Source organism: Enhydra lutris, unplaced genomic scaffold, assembly GCF_002288905.1.
Source record: "Enhydra lutris kenyoni isolate GAN:26980312 unplaced genomic scaffold, ASM228890v2 scaffoldscaffold61, whole genome shotgun sequence".
In the NCBI taxonomy this organism is placed as follows: domain Eukaryota; kingdom Metazoa; phylum Chordata; class Mammalia; order Carnivora; family Mustelidae; genus Enhydra; species Enhydra lutris.
The window spans coordinates 4,048,956-4,067,635 of NW_019154145.1; the positions used below are offsets into that span (position 1 = coordinate 4,048,956).

The following is an 18,680-nucleotide window of genomic DNA, read 5'->3' on the forward strand; positions in this document are numbered from 1 at the left end:
CAGATCCTTTCAGAAACAAGACGGGATATAAATGAGCATTTGAATAAATGTGTGGGGCATAATGGCAGACGCTAGAGGCGGGACTCTTGGTCTAAATTACAAACATGACCATCTCACACTCCATCCCTGTGGAGGTATGACTTGAAGAAGATCGCGTCCTCAGAGTTGCCAATGCCCTTGAGAGGGACACACCTTAAGTTCCTCTGAGCGATCTTCAGACCTCAGAGCAGTTGAGAATACAACATCCCTGGAAATGGGTCAGGGACCAGACCAGGGAGCCATGGGAAAGACACCCACCAATTATGCCTGCGTATTAGATTTTCCAACTCAAGAGTTTTTAAAGTAAAAGACAGATTTTATCAACAGGCCTTTTAGTAACAGAGAAATTTGCGTCTTATAATTTACATGTACAGAGAGAGGAAAGCCTGACTAAATAAAGAACCCTAAAGTCGGGGAAAGATGAGAGCGCTGGCTGGCATCCAGGCCCTACTCTAGACCGGAAGGCCTGACCATCCCCTCTGCCGCCGATCTTCTTCATTTTAGGTAATTCCCTTCATCTCTCTGGGCGTAAATTTGCTCATCTCTATAGTAAATTGGACGGGATGATCCCTAATGTCCCCTCATTGCCTTTATTTTCCAAAGAACAACAACAAGAGAAAGAGAGAATGCGTAATTGAAATTTCCCCTTCAACTAGTTTTAAAATTACCACCTTAGGCTTACAGATCTGGAGTTATTTTCTAGGATCCAGTGAATTAAAAAATAAAATACGGAAAAAAATATTGGAGAAAAGGGAAAAATGGTTTAGGCAAAGCAATAAAGTCATTATTTAATATTGAAGCTCCAGGCTTTGCAGTTTTGAGTAGAATTCGAAGCTGGATGAGTGTTTTATTTCTTACCACATATTAACCCATTCCTCAAAAGAGGTAACTTCCTGCCCTCCAACAGACTGCAGTAATTTCTGACATCTTTTGGACAGTGTCCTAATTACATTGTTAACTGCATATGAATTTCATTTTTAAAAGGAGGAAATGAAATAATTGTTAAGTTTTTGCCTGAAGACTTGAGAACATCCTACATAAATTAATGAATCTCATCAGAATGAATTTCACTATGAATGCACACGTGAATAATAATTATTGATAGGAATTAAAAAAAGATCTACCTAGTTTAAAATTACCAAGTGGTAGTAATGAGCCAATACAGTTACACCTCGATGAAATTAGCTAGAAGGATGATTACAAGTTGTCTCTAAGTGTCGATTTTAGAAGGAATTTCAACTTTCAAATAATTTTCTTTGAACAAATCGTATTTCTTTAAATAATCCCCGTTATCGATATTTTGCTCCTTCACCATCTTAAGGCTGAAAGACGACAACGGTGTTTGGTGTTTAGTCGTCATACAGGTGAGTGAATGCTCCTGTATGAGAAGCAAAAAACCATAGAAAATGAGGTGATAAGAAGTCTCTTTGGCACAGATGGGGGAAAGACCTAAAAGGGCCCATCTCAGCATCAGAATGCCCTTTATCAATTTGCCAATCAAGAGTTCATTACAACAGGATTCCATCACTAAATCCACAACTAATAATGTAAGATGTGAAATGGATTTGTAGGTCCATTGTTTCACGATTTGGCAAGAATGAGAAACTTCCTCACCGATTGAACAGGAGTGTCTCTGAGAAGGGTATTTCAGGATACCAAGAGAAAAAGTGCCAGTTCCATAGTGTGTTAAACGGTGCCTCTTCAAGGCAATGGTGGTAACTTTTAGGTGTTATTCCTGCTGCTTTCTCCCTTCGCCTCAGGAGATCTGCTCCTTGCCCCCACCCACAAACCTGCATGCACAGTCAATGGATGGGCGCAGGGATTTGCCCACAACTCACTCAGTCCTAAGGAGAAGACCAGATGACCACTCTTGTAAAAGTTGTGTGCCTGGGGAGGGACACCTGACCCCATTCAACACCGGTAATCTCGTTGATCAGTCGTGGGAGCCAACCAGTCACAATTCCCTTATTTAATTTGAAACATGTACAAAGATAACATCTGATTGAAGTTTTCTTAATGAGGCACCAAGAGACTGCATTTTTCACTGTTCTCTAATAAAAACATAGAATGGACACTTCTATGGTCTCCTAACAAAGAGAACCTACAGATTTCACATTTCTTTCTTTTTACAGAAAGCTTCTGGGAAGGAGGTACATCTTGGAATAATGTACTGAAGAGCAGTAGACAATGCTCGAAACCTATTAATCCTGATTCCACATTTTTTAGAAAAGAGACATTATAACATGATGAATACCAGGTTTGTGTTTTATCACTTTAATGACAACAAAATGTATTTGGCCTGCTTTCATAACAATATTCTAGAAATATTAGCATATTACAGTGAGATCTTATATTTTATATATGTGATAAAAGAAAAAGATTTGTGTAAGTCAGTGTTCATTAAAAATTTCTGGCCAATTTGCCCCATTCTGACATGTCAGAACAGCAGAAATTATGGCTGGTGATTAAAAACCACTTTTTCCATGCTATACCTAACATAGACCATGAACAATTGTGTCACACTGTGTTTTTTTTTTTCCCCTTTCTTTTATATTATATTGGATGACTATTGTCAGGGAGGAAGAATTCCCCCTACCCCTCAAGGTCCTTCTCGCTGGACTAAGAATCAAATTGACATGAGACAGATTCACAGGAGAAAATCCAATTTAATTTCATACGTACAGGGAATTCACACAGACATGGAAAAATTCCAAAAGCAGTCAGGCAAAATGAGGCATATATGTCATTCTGAACTAAGGAGAAGGGGTGGGGGTCTGGGACTTCACAGGAAAGGAATGCAATTCACAGAAAAAATGGAAAAGAACAAGAATTTGGTAAACAAATGTTTGCTGGACCGTTCAGAAACCATGGGGCAAAGAGAGGACTTTGATGGAACAGGCTTCCCTAGGTTCCTCCCCATCCACCATACTCGCTTCCTCTCCGTAGCTTTCTGCGGTGATAGGTCTCTTCGTGGAGGAGGTCCTCCACCAAATTCTTTTAACCAATTGTGCAGGAGATAAAGAGCTTTTCCCAAATCTGCTGGATTTTGATTGCTTCTAATCCAAAATAATCTTTGTGTCAAAGTGACCCATCTCGGGGTGACCTGTGCTTGACCCTTACATTATTCATGAGAATATCTAACTCACGGTTTGGAACCAGTGACTTACTAGAAATTTGCGTCTTCCACCCCTGACGTTTTCATTTTTACAATGAAATTTCCAGAAACAGCCTCGTAAGGCCAAAAGAACAGATCTGCAGTTCAAGACAAATCATGGGCCATTATTTTTCCAGTGGGGAAAGAAAAGAAAAATGAAGAAGGTCATCTATTAACTTTATTGTACAGAGAAGCTGGAATATTAAGAAATAACCTCTGAACTTAATTTATTGATAAGGACATTCTTTTGAGTTTAAAGGATTTAGAGATATAGAATGTATACAGAAATCAGAGCTCAAAGGAATCTTACGATCTGATAAAAACTGAACTCGTTTCTTTTGTTGAATCATCAGGATCATGAATCAGCTGCTTGAGGGTGTCCATAATAGGGCTTTTTTTTTTTTTCCAACAGGTGGGTTCTGAAGGTTGGCTTGGCAGTTAATACAATTCGATCTGGAGATGAGACACAGAAACTGTAGAAGTCAGATGACATTCCTTGGCATATTCCAAACTGATGGAAGATCCCACCATTTCTCCCCATCATCTCCCCATGTACTGTTCATAAGCCTCTGGGCTTGTGAGTAGGTATAGTTGGGGCAGGGATAGTTGTGCCTATCTCATGAGTTCTTGGAGCATCTGGTTCTTTACACTCACCGCCTGCTGTCACTTTCTGAAAACACTTTCACAGACCCATTAGCCCGTGAGCAGCCGTTTACTGCTAAGCCATTCCCCGCTAAAAGCCATTAGTAGCCCCGTTCCAGCTGAGAACCAAAGAAGGTTACAATAGAGTAAACTTCCCTCTAACCAGAGTGGGAGACCATGTATTTATAGCAATGTCAGTGTGCATGTTCTCAAGGGGGTTCTCATTAGAAACACACAGAGAGCCCTAGAGCAGGGTCCCTAGCACGGATGATCACTGACATTAGTTGACTATGTTGAATCCTTTAAAGGACACCATCCCTTGAGCCCTCCTAGACCACATGTTTCAAAGTCCAAATTGTCTCTAAGTTATTTAGAACTGAAAGGCCATAACAGTATTTAAAACATTTTTGTAAATTACATAGCCATCTTCTGATCACAAAATGCTTCAACCCCTTATCTCCCTTATTTAGCAAAGCATGAAGATGTGGGTTATCATGCAACAGAAATAACACAATTTGTTGTGTTCTAACGGTGCCAGCCAGTCATGATATCCAGGTGACTCTCAAAATTCATGTGAATGATATATTCATTCTCCAAACTCATGGAGGCATAGAGGAAAAATGAAGGATACAATTTTGGTGAATGGTTATGCAGCAAACTTACATAAAATTGGGTGGCATCTATTTTTGACTTGAGACCAGCAACCCATAGAACTACAGTTTTTTTAAGATTTCACTTGCTGTGCAATGAAAAATTTGTCACTAAATGAACACACACTAACATGGGTGTTGGGTGTTGGGTGACCTTTCCACCTGTCTTGGAAGCTTTAAGAAATAATTTTAAATGAATAGGAAAGGGCATTTATAGTAACCTTTTTCTCTATCTTATAAGCTTATTATATATTTTAGAAATGAAGGAATTTCTTATAATATATTCCTACAAGTAAAGTCACTCTCAAATTCATACAACATTTATATAAATTTGTTCAGAAGAATATATTATGGCTTATTTTAAACTACCTAACTGTTGGAGTAGTATTTGGGCATAAATATGGACAGGACGAAGTACATAGAATATACTAAAAGTTAGTCACATAAATATTTTCTATCTAATTCCATTGGACAGAAAAGACAGAATTGTTATCCATTCATAGAATAAAAAATAAAGCATTAAATGCTCTAAGTTGGACACCCTTCAGCAGCTTTGGCCGAACTACACACATGAGCTAAACAAGCTGATTTTTTTATACTTGATACTTGGGTAATGCTACTTCCTCACAATTTTTAAAAATTTATTTTGCAGTTTCCTGCACTAAAAATTACAGAAGCTATGACTAAAGTAAAATAAAATTTAGAATTAAATAAAAACTCAAGAAAAGTTTTGATTAGGTTTCCGAGGCTCCTTGAAATTGAGTACCTCGCCATTTTAATTCAATAAATCCCCGTCTATTGAACTGAATTCTCTTCATCCATCCAAAGAAGATTTTAGGATGGGATTCCCTCAACCACTCTGGACCCTCCCCCTCCCCCCACCACCCATGGGTGGTCCATTGATCAGCCAGGGGAAAACTCCAGTGGTGGGAAGAGGGGTTTAGCCTTATAAGCACTGTGTTTGGTATTTAGTTTTGTTAAGAGCAATTCTGATCTCTTGCCGGGTTCATCCAAAAGAATGGAGATGCAGATACCTTAGGTGGTCAGGGCAATGGTCTCCATCCTCTCCTATAGTGTTCTGTTATTTCTCAACAGATTTTCAACAGCCTTTGCACGTCTTCAATTGCCCAATATCTCTTACATTATCCAAGGTCAGAAAAACCATATGGCTTTATAAAGATCAAAGCGTAGAGTCAGGAACCCACACTTTTAAAAGTAAAGAACTCCCCTACTACCTATTTTAGAATCAAATGTACACGGCCCACTAACTGCAAAAAATTTATGTGGCCAAGTTAACCCACTTGGAAGAAGAATAATGTGCCCATTAAGACCAAAAGGACGAGCCCATCTTCCAGTGAGAAAGTAGTAGAGGGTAGACATTAAGGGAAACGAAATTAAAGACACTGGATTGGGAGACTCCAAAAGGTAGGTACAAATGACAGAAAATGGAGAAATTAAATGAGAAATTAACCCCTCACCCTCTGAGGTCACTCTTTGTGTTGAAACTCAGTTGTTTTAAAGAGACTTTATTACTGGAGACATGATTTTCTCGTAGCCGAGGGGAAAGTTCAATTACTGTGCCCAACTAATCATCCATTTTAAATCATTTTTGTGTAAAAACTGAGTGTATTGGATGGATTTATCATACTCAGAATGAAACTGGTACAGATGAAAAACCTGTTAAGAGATATTAACTTCACTATTTTCTCGTTTGCTCTAAAAGCCTGGTAAGTACAAAGATTTGGGATAGACTGGGGCTTATTATCAGCCAAGTAAGGGAGGCAAGAGCTTCCTGATGGGCTTAAAAACAAGCAGCTTTTGGTTTAGAGTATAGGAAAGCTTAAAAGAAAAAGTCTCCATCTTGTTTTCTAGGGTGAATGAGATCTCTCTTCTGCTGTTATGACTCACTTGCTTCTACAACCTACCACCCCAGATATTTTAATGGGTTTCTCTATGTCAACCCCATTTCTCCAATTGTTACCACCCATGTGCTAATCAAACAATTATCTTGTCATTCCTTTTATAAGACCTTCTGTCAAGACCCACAGAGCCCTTTCAGAATTACGGAGATCCAGCAATATTCAGATCATAAACGTTGTTTTATTGAATGTTTCATGGATAATTTGAGTAAAGAAACAAACACCAAACTAGTAAATATTTTATGGAAATAAAGGGAGTATTTAAAAATTATTGAAATTTATTAAAAGCTGACATATGTTGTTTTTATGGCTTTCAGAGATTCTTGACAAAGGGAGCTGTGCGCAATTTTAATTGGTGTGTTTCAACAGTTGTCCAGCGTGAGTTCCCAGCAACAAACGGAGGACACACTGGAGCACAGTTACCAAAACTGGCTTCTTGATGATGTAGCTCAAATTATGGTTTTATGGTGCCAAATGTGATTCTGTGTTCGACTTTGGAACCAGCCGTCGTAATGCAGACTTTGACCATCCTCATAGACACATATGAGTACTAGCTAAATTTGGAAAGCTGAAGAGACAAAAAAGGGTGGGATATTATGAACTACAAACTTTTTTCTGATTCCAAATGTGTCCCTTGGTGCTCAGATGGTGGATGCCTTTTAACAAGCTACGTGTCTTCCCAGGTTCCATGTTAATATCAGGTACAAGATTCAGCATTAACCTGGCTCTATCTTGCACGAGTATGTGCCATCAAATGCACAAATGTGGCAGGTCTCTTGGCACCCATTTTTGGATGGACTGTTTCCAGCAAAAACAATGAATTACCAAGCAGCTCCAAGCGATGTACCCAGTGAAGAGTGTAAAGCTGCAATGGCTTACAGATGCCCAGTTTTAGGAAATAAACCAATCATCAATTCTAAACTGCATGAGGAGGAGCCACTCCTGAGCGTAAAATCACAACCAGGAAACGAAAAGCTGCTACTGAAAACAGCCCCTCAAAGTTAAAGGAAGCTTGAGGCTGAGAAAGTTGAAGAGCAGGGCATGAAAACTGGCAAGAGTCCCGATGGGCCCCACTCCAGCCCCGCAGAGCATACCACAAAAGACTGCCACTCAACCACTTCGTGAGAGCCCAAGACAGACAAGCAGATCAACAGCCTAAACAAGATGCTGCAAGCCATCAAACAGCTCAGAGAAGCAGCAGCACCTGGAAAACAGCTAGAATAACACTGGTCAAAGAAAATGCAGCAAGAGAGAACCTTTCTTCAAGAGCTAGAAGACACAGATTTGGGGATTCAAAGACTCAGGGAAAGCACGTTCTCAGAAAATCAAGACAAACATCATTAAATGTATGGATTACCCATGTGCCCCCTCTTAATGTTCATCTATAACTTTAACCATTTATCCAAGATTAAAGAAAAACAGAACAAGAAACCATAAAATAAGAATACATCCAATGGGGGATGTCCAAGAGCCCTACAGAATTGCCCCCCATTTCAGAATCACCTATTTAGAAGTTAACCTACACGTACATGATAAATTTATTTTTGACAAAGATACCAAGACAATTCAATGAAAAGCAGAAAGTCATTCTGACAAATGATACCAGAACATTAGACATAGACCCTTTACTCATAATCACACATTTAAAAACTTTGAATGCATTGCATATATTAATTAAAAATCTCAAACTAAAATATCTGGAAGAATATGTAAAAGAGAATAAAAATTTTATGATTTTGGATAAACACACATATACACAACACACACACCCCTGAATCTTATAAGAAAAAATCATAACTTGAACTTTATTAAAATTGAAACTATTTTTTCCTCTAAGAATTAAGAAAAATCACACAGTCAAAAAGAGAATGAACAGAGTGAGAAAATATTTGCAATACAAACATCAAATATAGGAGCAGTCTCCAGATTATATGAAGAATTCTTACAATTCAGTAATAGGAAAATAAGAATGGAAAATAAATAGGAAATAAAATGGATAGGAAAATAGGAAACAGGAAAGGAATATGAAAATAAATGATCCAATAAAATGGACAAAATATTGAATATTCCTTCACAAATAAGATTAAATAATCCCCCCAATGGCTAACAGATACATGAAAAAATGCTCAGTATCATTCATCATCAGAGAAAGGCAAATCAAAACCACAATGAGATACCACCTCACACCTGTCAGAATGACTAAACTCAACAACACAAGAAACATCAGGTGTTGGTGTGGATGTGGAGAAAGGGTAACCTCTTACACTGTTGGTGGGAAAGCAGACTGGAGCAGCCCCTCTGGAGAACAGTGTGGAGGTTCCTCCAAAAGTTAAAGACAGTGCTACTCTACAACTCAGCAATTGCACTACTAGGTATTTTCCAAAGGATACAAATATAATGGTTTGAAGGGCCACGTGCACCCCAATGTTTATAAGAGCAATGTCCACAATAGCCAAACTATGGAAAAAGCCCAGATGTCCATTGACAGATGAATGGATAAAGAAGATGTGGGGTGTGTGTGTGTGTGTGTGTGTGTACGTATATATGCATATATACATATATTATAATGGAATATTACTCAATCATCAAAAAGAATGCAATCTTGACATTTGCAACAATGTGGATAGAACTAGAGGGTATTATGCTAAGTGAAATAAGTCAATCAGAGAAAGACAGTTATCATATGATTTCACTTCTATGTGGAAGTTAAGAAACAAAGCAGATGAACAAAGGGAAAGGGAAGAAAAAATAAAATAAGAATAAAATAGAGAGGGAGACAAACCATAAGAGATGCTGACCTCTAGCGAACAAACTGAGGGCTGCTGGAGGGAAGGTGAGTGGGGTGAAGGGATAATTGGGTGATTAAGGAGGGCATGTGATGTGATGAATACTGGTGTTCTATGCAACTGATGAATCACTGAATTCTATCCCTGAAACTAATAATCCAGTAGATGTTAACTAAATTTAATTTAAATAATTTTTTTAGTCCCCCAATACACAAATTTTCCTCCAAAAATACACAAAAAGACAGTATCAACAGTCAGCAGGAAAATGCAAGTTTAAACCACAATCAGATACCACCACCCACCTTCTAGAAGGACTGGACTCTCATACACTGTGAGATTAGAAACACTTTGACATCTTCTTAAACAAGGTAAACATACACTTATCATAAGAAGCAGCCCTTCCCCTACTGGGTATTTACCCAAGAGAGAAGGAAATGTATATAAAAAAAAATTAGCAAGACAGGAAACAACAGGTGTTGGAGGGGATGTGGAGAAAGGGGAACCCTCTTACACTGTTGGTGGGAATGCAAGTTGGTGCAGCCACTTTGGAGAACAGTGTGGAGATTCCTCAAGAAATTAAAAATAGAGCTTCCCTATGACCCTGCAATTGCACTACTGGGTATTTACCCCAAAGATACAGATGTAGTGAAAAGAAGGGCTGTCTGTACCCCAATGTTTATAGCAGCAATGGCCACGGTCACCAAACTGTGGAAAGAACCAAGATGCCCTTCAATGGACAAATGGATAAGGAAGATGTGGTCCATATACACTATGGAGTATTACGCCTCCATCAGAAAGGATGAATACCCAACTTTTGTAGCAACATGGATAGGACTGGAAGAGATTATGCTAAGTGAAATAAGTCAAGCAGAGAGAGTCGATTATCATATGGTTTCACTTATTTGTGGAGCATAACAAATAGCATGGAGGACAAGGGGAGATGGAGAGGAGAAGGGAGTTGAGGGAAATTGGAAGAGGAGGTGAACCATGAGAGACTATGGACTCTGAAAAACAATCTGAGGGGTTTGAAGGGGCGGGGTTGGGGGTTGGGGGAACCAGGTGGTGGGTATTAGAGAGGGCACGGATTGCATGGAGCACTGGATGTGGTGCAAAAACAAATAATACTGTTATGCTGAAAATTTTTAAAAAAACTAATTACATCAGTGTTCATAGCAACTTTATTTATAGTAACCAAACACTGGAAGCATCACAAATGTCCATTAATGACTTAAAGGCAAGCAGAATACAGTATATTTATTCAATTGAAAACCACTCAGTAATAACATGCAACCTTTGGATACATACAACAACATGGATGGATCTCAAAATAATCTTGCTGAGTGAAAGAAGACACAGAACACCATCCTTCCTGTATGATTCCATTTTACGAGATTTCAGAAAATGCAGTCTAATCCATAATGGTGGAGAATAGGTTGTTGACTGCCAGGACAGGATTGGAGGGAGGGAGAGATGGCTCAGGGACATGAAGTAACCTCTGGAGGAGATGGAAGGGGTTAGTGTCTTGATTATGGTGATGGCTTCAAAGAGCATATATATGTCAAAATTCTTCAAATTGTGCAACTTAAATATGTGTAGTTTGATGTGAGTTAATTCTATCTCACCAGAGTGGGAAAAAAGTTTAAATTGACATACAACTTAACCCACTGAGGAAATTGTGGTTTTACTCTGTAGCTTTATTTTTTAACAATAAAAATGTTTGATCTCAAGAATAAGATAATTCCTGAATGTTATACATTCCTTGAGGTTACTTTTGGGATTCTTTCCCATCATGTAGTATCATTTAGGGTTCTAATATAGTCAATTGCTGCTGAGAGAGGTCATGTGGTTTCCCAAAATTCCTATAACAGTTTCTAAAATTAAAATATCTGGTTAAAAAATTTTCTTTCAGAATGTCACTAGCAGGCTTTAAAAAAATGCTAAAGGAGAAATATAAGAATACACATATTTTTCAATTAAAAAAACAAAAAGAATAGTTGCTAAATACAGAAATCTAAGTAGAAATTAATTCGTTATCATCTGATATTTGGTATTGTTCTTCATTCTCCCATTAAGAGCCTTTTCCAAGGGGCAAAGATTACACCTGAAAGATATTAGCTAAGTCAATTGATGTTAAAATGAATGAAATAAAGACTATTTTTTAAGTATGGTAACAATGTGCTGCACATTAATTAAAACATGAAAAATGGAAATAAATTCTCAATGAATTTTTTTAACAGAATCTCAGGAGGCAATAGGAGTACCAGTCCCATGTTTCAGAACAAAAAGTCTCGACCATGATGAACGCAGATGTCAAGTGCCATCTTATGGACACTCTTCTGTAGGATAAATATTTTCATTGCATAAATTGGAGACAATTTGATAAGGATTCTGGAATTTCATATTAACATCTAGGAAACTTTACTAAGATCCAAATATTTATACAGAATACCCTCAGCAAGTGACATCTGATATCCGGGATCTTGCAGCAACACTAGCTTCATGACTTGAAAAGTTAATTGAATTACCAAAGTGAGGAAAAATCAAAACCCCCAGTATGAATCAACAAACTTTCCAACCAGTACATACACACACACACACACACGCGCACACGCACACACACACACACACCCTCTTCAGTAACACTAATAACTTGTTAAAATGAACAAGGATTCCTCTGAGGTGAAATTTTGAGGTAGATAATTTATAAGTACATCAGTGACACCTGCAAAATGATATTGTAGTAACAAACCACTTGAAAACTGTAATAAGCTTTTGTAGAAGTCATGGCTTTGTGGGTTTGCAATTTCAACTGGTCTCAGCTGAGCTGTTTTCTTTGTTGGCTCACTCATGTGTCCAGCTGTGGACTGGCTCTGGGACAGGGCAAAGGGAGTATCTGGGCCCTATGTCCCTCATCCTCTCTCAAACTAGCTTGAGCATGTTCTCATGGTTATGGCAAGAATGCCAAGGTGAGCATCATTGATACGTACATTTCTTCTGTCAGCATCTCATTCTAACTTCCCATTAGCTAAAGCAAGTCACCAGACGGAGTCCAGAGTCACAGCTGGAGACAACCTCAAGCTACACAACAGAACTGTAAGTATGGGTCATCTTCTGGAAGACCTATTTTGTTCCATCAATCTGTTTGCCTATTTTTCCCATGTTGTCTTAATTATTGTTGTATCCGGTAATCATGTGCCATGAGTTCTCTGACTTTTCTTCATTTTCAAAAATATTTTAGCTTGTGTACGTTTTTTGCAATTCCACATAAATATCAAAACAGTGTGTCAATTTTTACCTGAGGGGTTTGAAGGGGCGGGGGGTGGGAGGTTGGGGGAACCAGGTGGTGGGTATTAGAGAGGGCACGGATTGCATGGAGCACTGGATGTGGTGCAAAAAACAATGAATACTGTTATGCTGAAAAGAAATTTTTAAAAAATTTTTTTTTGATTTTACAGAAATTCCTGCTAAGAGTCTGGTTTGGGTTGCATTGAACTCATAGACAAATTCAGAGGAAATTAAAATCTTAAGGTTATTGAACCTTATAGTCAATGAACATGGTATATCACTTATTTGGTCCTCCTTAGTTTCTTTCAGAAATGCTTTCCTGAACACATCTTGTATATCTGTTATTATTAAACTAATTTTTAAATATTTTGATTTTTGCTTGTATTATGAATGGATTTTTTTATTTCTGATAACTCATTGCTAAAACAAAGAAATACTTTGTTTTTATATTGATTTTTTTCTCATTATCTTACTAAATTAACTTATTATTTCTAGTGGCTTTGTAATATTTTTCTTAGCATTTTGTATATATATGATCATAGCATACATGAATTAAAATTATACTTTCCCCCCATCTTATGATTCTTATTTCTTTTGTTTGCTTTGTTGTAGTGAACTAAGATTTCTAGTACAATGATAAACAGAAGTTCTGGGAGTAAAAAATCTTTCCCTTTCCTCTGTTCTTCCATAGAAGAACACCATTAGCAATGATATTTTGTCACCATTAACAATGATATAAAGTATACATTTTTCCTAGATGCCTTTTGCTACTTCTATTCTTATTGAGCACAGATATTTTATAGCTAATGAAAGTTGAATTATGTTGATGCATTTATTGAGATTTCATATGATTTTTCTATTTTATTTTATCAATAAAGAAAACTAATATTGGCTATTTTTTAATGTTAGACCAATCTTGCATTCTTAAGATAAACTCCACAAGTTACAGTCAATAATCCTTTCCATATTCTGCTATTTACATTTGTTAACATTTTATTAAAACTTTTGTCTCTGTATATGCATTGGACAGAGTCTAAGTTTGCCCCATGATCCCAGACTATTCGTCTTTGTGAATCTGACCATCGTTGTGAATCCTTTGCGTCTGGTCCCCTTGCTCAACTGTAGATGTGTCCTCTGATTTGCCTTTATAAGCAAAGACAATGCAGCGCAGGGAAGGAAGGCCCTGATTACGTGTATGTGATCGTGTTTCAAAGGACTGTGGCTTCCATCTTGCCAGAGGACTCTTCCCCTTGAGCACTTTTAAGAAAAAAGCTGTAGGTTGGGGGCTGGCTTATGGAGAGAGCTGTGTAGAAAGGAGACTAGAGCAGCCACTGTCCTGCAGGCAACGAGAAGCAGAGACCCTCATGCTGGCACTTGTGTGGAACAGAATGTAACCACTGCCAAGCTTGGAAGCAGATTCTCCCCCTCCCACCAACTCCCATCCAGCCTCAGATGAGGCCACAGCTCCAGCTGACACTTTAATTGTAATCTCAGATGAGCCAGAGTTCAGACACACCAAGGGAAGACCAGGACGAAGGTGACTGACAACAGGGACATTGTCTTTACTTCTGAGATTAACATATCAGTTCACTGGGGCACCAAGTACCTCGTGTTCCCGTTCATTTTCTTGAAAAGAGAAGACAAGACTTCGTTTTTAGTGGTTTTACCATTTTTCCTGCTGTTTTTTCCAGTACTTCTTTTTTTGTTAGTGAATCAATAGTCTGAATTGATTTGGGTTTTTTGCCATTTGCCTTCACTTCTGCCATGCTTACCTTTGGGATTTGGCTTTAGTCATTGCTTGTATGTTTGCTACTGCTGTGATCAGAGTCCCACATGGACTTTGGCCTAGTTTTACATCCATGGTTCCTTATCCGGCTGCCAATAAGTAGTCTGGATCTCTCACTTCTCCCGAACCCCTCACACAGAACTGGATTCAAACATATTTCAGTGTCCGTCCACACTGTCACACCCAAAACCATTCTATTTTACTCAGAGTACAATTTTAAAAATAATAATAATGAAATGGCAGCCTTAATGAACATTATTGTTTGTTTTCCACTTTTCAATTTCCAGAAAATATCCCTCCCAACTTAGATCTTCACCTTGCAAAACAGAGCACACTTGACTGTTTTTTTCCCAAAATTTCAGTCCTGATATTGTGAGTCTGAGAAGCAGTACCAAGAGCTTAACTCACCATTTCTCTCAAGAGACTAAAGCTCCAGGTACATGGACTTCTAGTGGTTGGCCATGGTCTCCAAAAGTTTGAGGGTGGCTCAGTAAATAGGCTTTTACTCCAGATTTTTGCTGAAATAAAAATAATTTCTAGCACAGCTTTTGAGATATCATTACTTTTACAAATATGGACATACTCGTTGACTCACTTGGCAGTATCTTTTACAGCAAATGTTTTTGGAGGAAAAAATCTGACATTAAGTTCTGGCAACCTTTCCAATCTGGGCTTCTAACGCCATTCTCGTGAAACACTGGACACTGGGGATGGGGAGCAGTGGGGTGGCTAGTGATCCTGATTTTAGATTAGGCAGCATGGAAACAGTGGTGATCAAGATGATCTATGACTGGCCTTCAGGCATAACACCACCACTCGCGGATCCGCTAGTCATCAGTGAGAATGGGTGGTGATTTCTGTATTTTAAAACATGCCCTTTTGAAGGTCACACTATTAAACTTTTACAAGCTGGTTTTTGTGGTCTTAATGTTGAGCACTTAATGCTTCTAAATAATCTCAGCTTTTTAATTGGTTTTGACAGGAATCCTTTTTTCTGTCACCTCAAAAGAGGTAGGAATATGTCGTGGAAGACTGACCTCTGTGCTTCAGAGCCAAAATATAACGCAAAGGCAGAGTTTGGGATAAAGAGGAATAATTAGCTCTTGGCTTTTCCGGGCAAAGGAGGCTATGGCAGGCTCTGGCTCTGACCTTGAAAACCTGCAAGCCTGCCCTAAGGAAGGGGCTGGGTGTGTTGGGAGCTGGAGGGAGGGTTATAGGGAAAAGCAGGATCTAGCCTGTTTCCACAGAAACTGTGTCTGTGCTGTGAGCCTGCTTGGTCATTTCCAGGATGATGGAAGGTTCCTGAAACAAAAGGCTGAGAAGGAAGAGGGGAGGTTTGTGGAAGGGGGGGGAAGTAGGTTACTTTAAAATCAAGCTTCGCTGAAGCATTAGTGCAGTCATTTTGATTTTTGTTCAACTTTGTGTTTTTAAGCAACGACAAATAGACATAAAAATTTATTGTTTAGATTCATAAAATCTAATTCTAGACTCTGGTTAAAACACATAGATCTGCCTTCAGCATTACACTGTTTTCAATTTCCACTGCTATCGGCCCTTTACAAAGATTAATGGGACTTCCGAAACATTATCATCATTATTGTAAAACGTCCATGTTTTGCTAAAAATAAAAACCCTTCTCTGACCATTTATTGGGCTTGATTTTACCTTTCTTTCCTGCCTAATTACTTTTATAGGTTGTTTCCCTCATTAATTTAATGATGGGAGTCCTTTCGCTTAATATAGCAAAGTCAAGACGGTGAGAATTGGTCTGTATCCAATCTATGTCTACTAGAAACGTGCCAGAAATTACGTCGCTGTAAATTCCAGGGCCGTACATTTCCGCAGGCTTGCACCTGTTCCACGTTTTCTCTCTCTTTCTAATTTTAATAACAGAGAAGTTGAGAAAATTTTAACAGCAATGGAAGAAATGTGATGCCACCTTCAGAATCAGTACACGGAAGAGCTCAATGGTTCTGCTCACTGCACCCTTTACAGAGATGTATCTATGGGGAGGATACAGTTCATTATGTGCCAGTACATCCTCCCATGAGCATCCCCCAGGAAACATCTACTTCTTTCTAGGACCACAGCATCTTACTTATCTCAACCTTGTGGACATTTTGAATTCAGTGGCCTGATTTGCCCAGAAACTGAGAGACAAGTCAGTGATCGAGGGTCTTCTGCCTAACCAATCAAGTCAGACTCTAAGGGGGAATCTAAGGATCTGGGAATCTGTATTTTTGACATCCCTAAACATTTTAATCTGCAACTGTGGTTAAAAGGCACTGACATAATATCCATGATCAGGAATGCATTTTAGTCACAGAAGTACACCTGGTATGTATCTCCACTTTTGTTTTATCATCCATTTTAACATTCTTGTTGTAGTTTATACATTTTTACAAACTATCTTTTTTTTTTAAGATTTTATTTATTTATTTATTTGACAGACAGAGATCACAAGTAGGCAGAGAGGCAGGCGGAGAGAAGGGGAAGCAGAGAGACGGACGTGGGGCTCGATCCCAGAGCCCCGAGATCATGACCTGAGCTGGAGGCAAAGGCTTAACCCACTGAGCCACCCAGGCACCCCTACAACCTGTCTTATACAGGTTTATACCACCAGGCTCACCCAAGCCCTCACCCCCCTCCCCTCCAAAACCCTGTTTGTTTCTCAAAGTCCACAGTCTCTCGTGGCTCATCTCCCCATCTGATTTCTCCCAATTCACTTTTCCTTTCCTTCTCTTAATGTCTTCCATGTTATTCCTTATGCTCCACAAGTGAGTGAAACCATATGATAATTGACTTTCTCTGCTTGAATAATAATACTTTTGATACCAATAAGGGCACAGATGCACCTGCTTTACCCCAAGTAGCAACAGTTAGTCAAGAATGATAAAATTAACAGCATGTTAGACTCATGAGGGCAGAATTTTGGTTTAACTTTTGTTGGAATATCCCCCAAATCTAGAATACTGCTTGACAAAGTAGGTGCTCAAAAAATATTTGCTAAATGTATGAACTCATACATCTTTATGTGGTCATATATAAAGACAATAAGGGATTCCCTCCATATGCACAGGTATATATTTAATATAAATATTTATGCTTAGATGTAAAACAAACATAACCATATGAATACTTATACTCAGATATACATATATTAAAATCTAACATATATAAAGTAAAAATGTATGTAAAATCTAGGCATGACATATTTATATTCAGATGTGACTTTTATGTAAAATATACGGACCTACGTCTACGTATACACATGGACACACAGAATGAAAAACAGTATTCATCCAAACTGGAAAGACATGTCATATATTTAAAAGCGATTGTTCATACAACTTGGAAGAAAAGGGAGAAAATGTGTTTCTGTCTTTTCCGTGGTCTCAGAGTAACTCTTCTGCTCTCGAATAATAGAAAACCATCTTCGGTCACAGGGTATGAATTATGTTGCATGACTTATTTTGCCACCAAGAGTCAAGGTAGAAGAGTTGAACAATCACATCCACCCACTGACAGCGTCGTTCAAACAATCCTGGCAGGATAGCAGGTAGGGAAACGTTGGGATTGTATTTCAGGCCAGAAGTCCATTTTGTATTTAATGGCCATTTCCTGGAGTGGCCTTGCCCCGGGAAAGCAGAGAGCATTTGACATTTCGCTCTGTCATCGGCCCGGAATGCCGAGCATCCTTTCCTCTGTACTTGGGAAGTTTCCAAAGGGGCCATTCAGCCCAGCTTCACTTCAAATGAAATCCTGCCCTCCCTTAAACTCAACTGCTCAGTGAGTTGTAAAGAACAGGCCTCCCTGACACAGGAAAGGAAAGGAAACCAGAAAAACAGAAATGAGATAGGCTGAGTTCTTTTTATTTTTGTAGTTTTTAACGAACTGCTCCTTTCCTGAAAAGTCTGATGTTTATCTTGTGTGTCAGCTTTGGGCGTGTGATGGAGACGCCCAGAACATGAAATCTGAAAAACAGGAAAATTTACTGGGTTTGTTATCAAGTCAGACACATCAAACTCACCATACTTTGTCCTCCCCTGAGAGTTCATGCATGTCCTCAGAGGATCTGAAATTCATACGGAAGTCTGTGGTAAGTAATGAAGGCACATACTTGTTAGAAAATGTGAACTCTGCTGTTTAATGCTAAATAGAGAACCAGGCAAAACCCCTTTTGTTCCTGGTCAAATGTAATGGGTCAACACACAGAGCTGCCCAACACTCCAGAGAGCCTCCACAGCCCACAAGAGAGACACAGGGTCCAGACATGGGCTCCCTGGTCAATATTGCACACCTAGTTACAAATCCTAGCCAAACATCTTTTTTTTTTTCCCATCCACACATTGGGCTCCTAAGCCATCTGTGACATAAACCATGGGCAGGGGTGACACAGAATGTCTCCTTTGTGGAATG

General features: G+C 38.7%; 1 pseudogene; it reads left to right on the forward strand.

Annotated features, from left to right (window-relative positions):
• Window positions 1–7,748, forward strand: part of LOC111158613 — a 79,225-nt pseudogene extending 71,477 nt beyond the window's left edge.
• The last annotated feature ends 10,932 nt before the right edge of the window (window positions 7,749–18,680 follow it).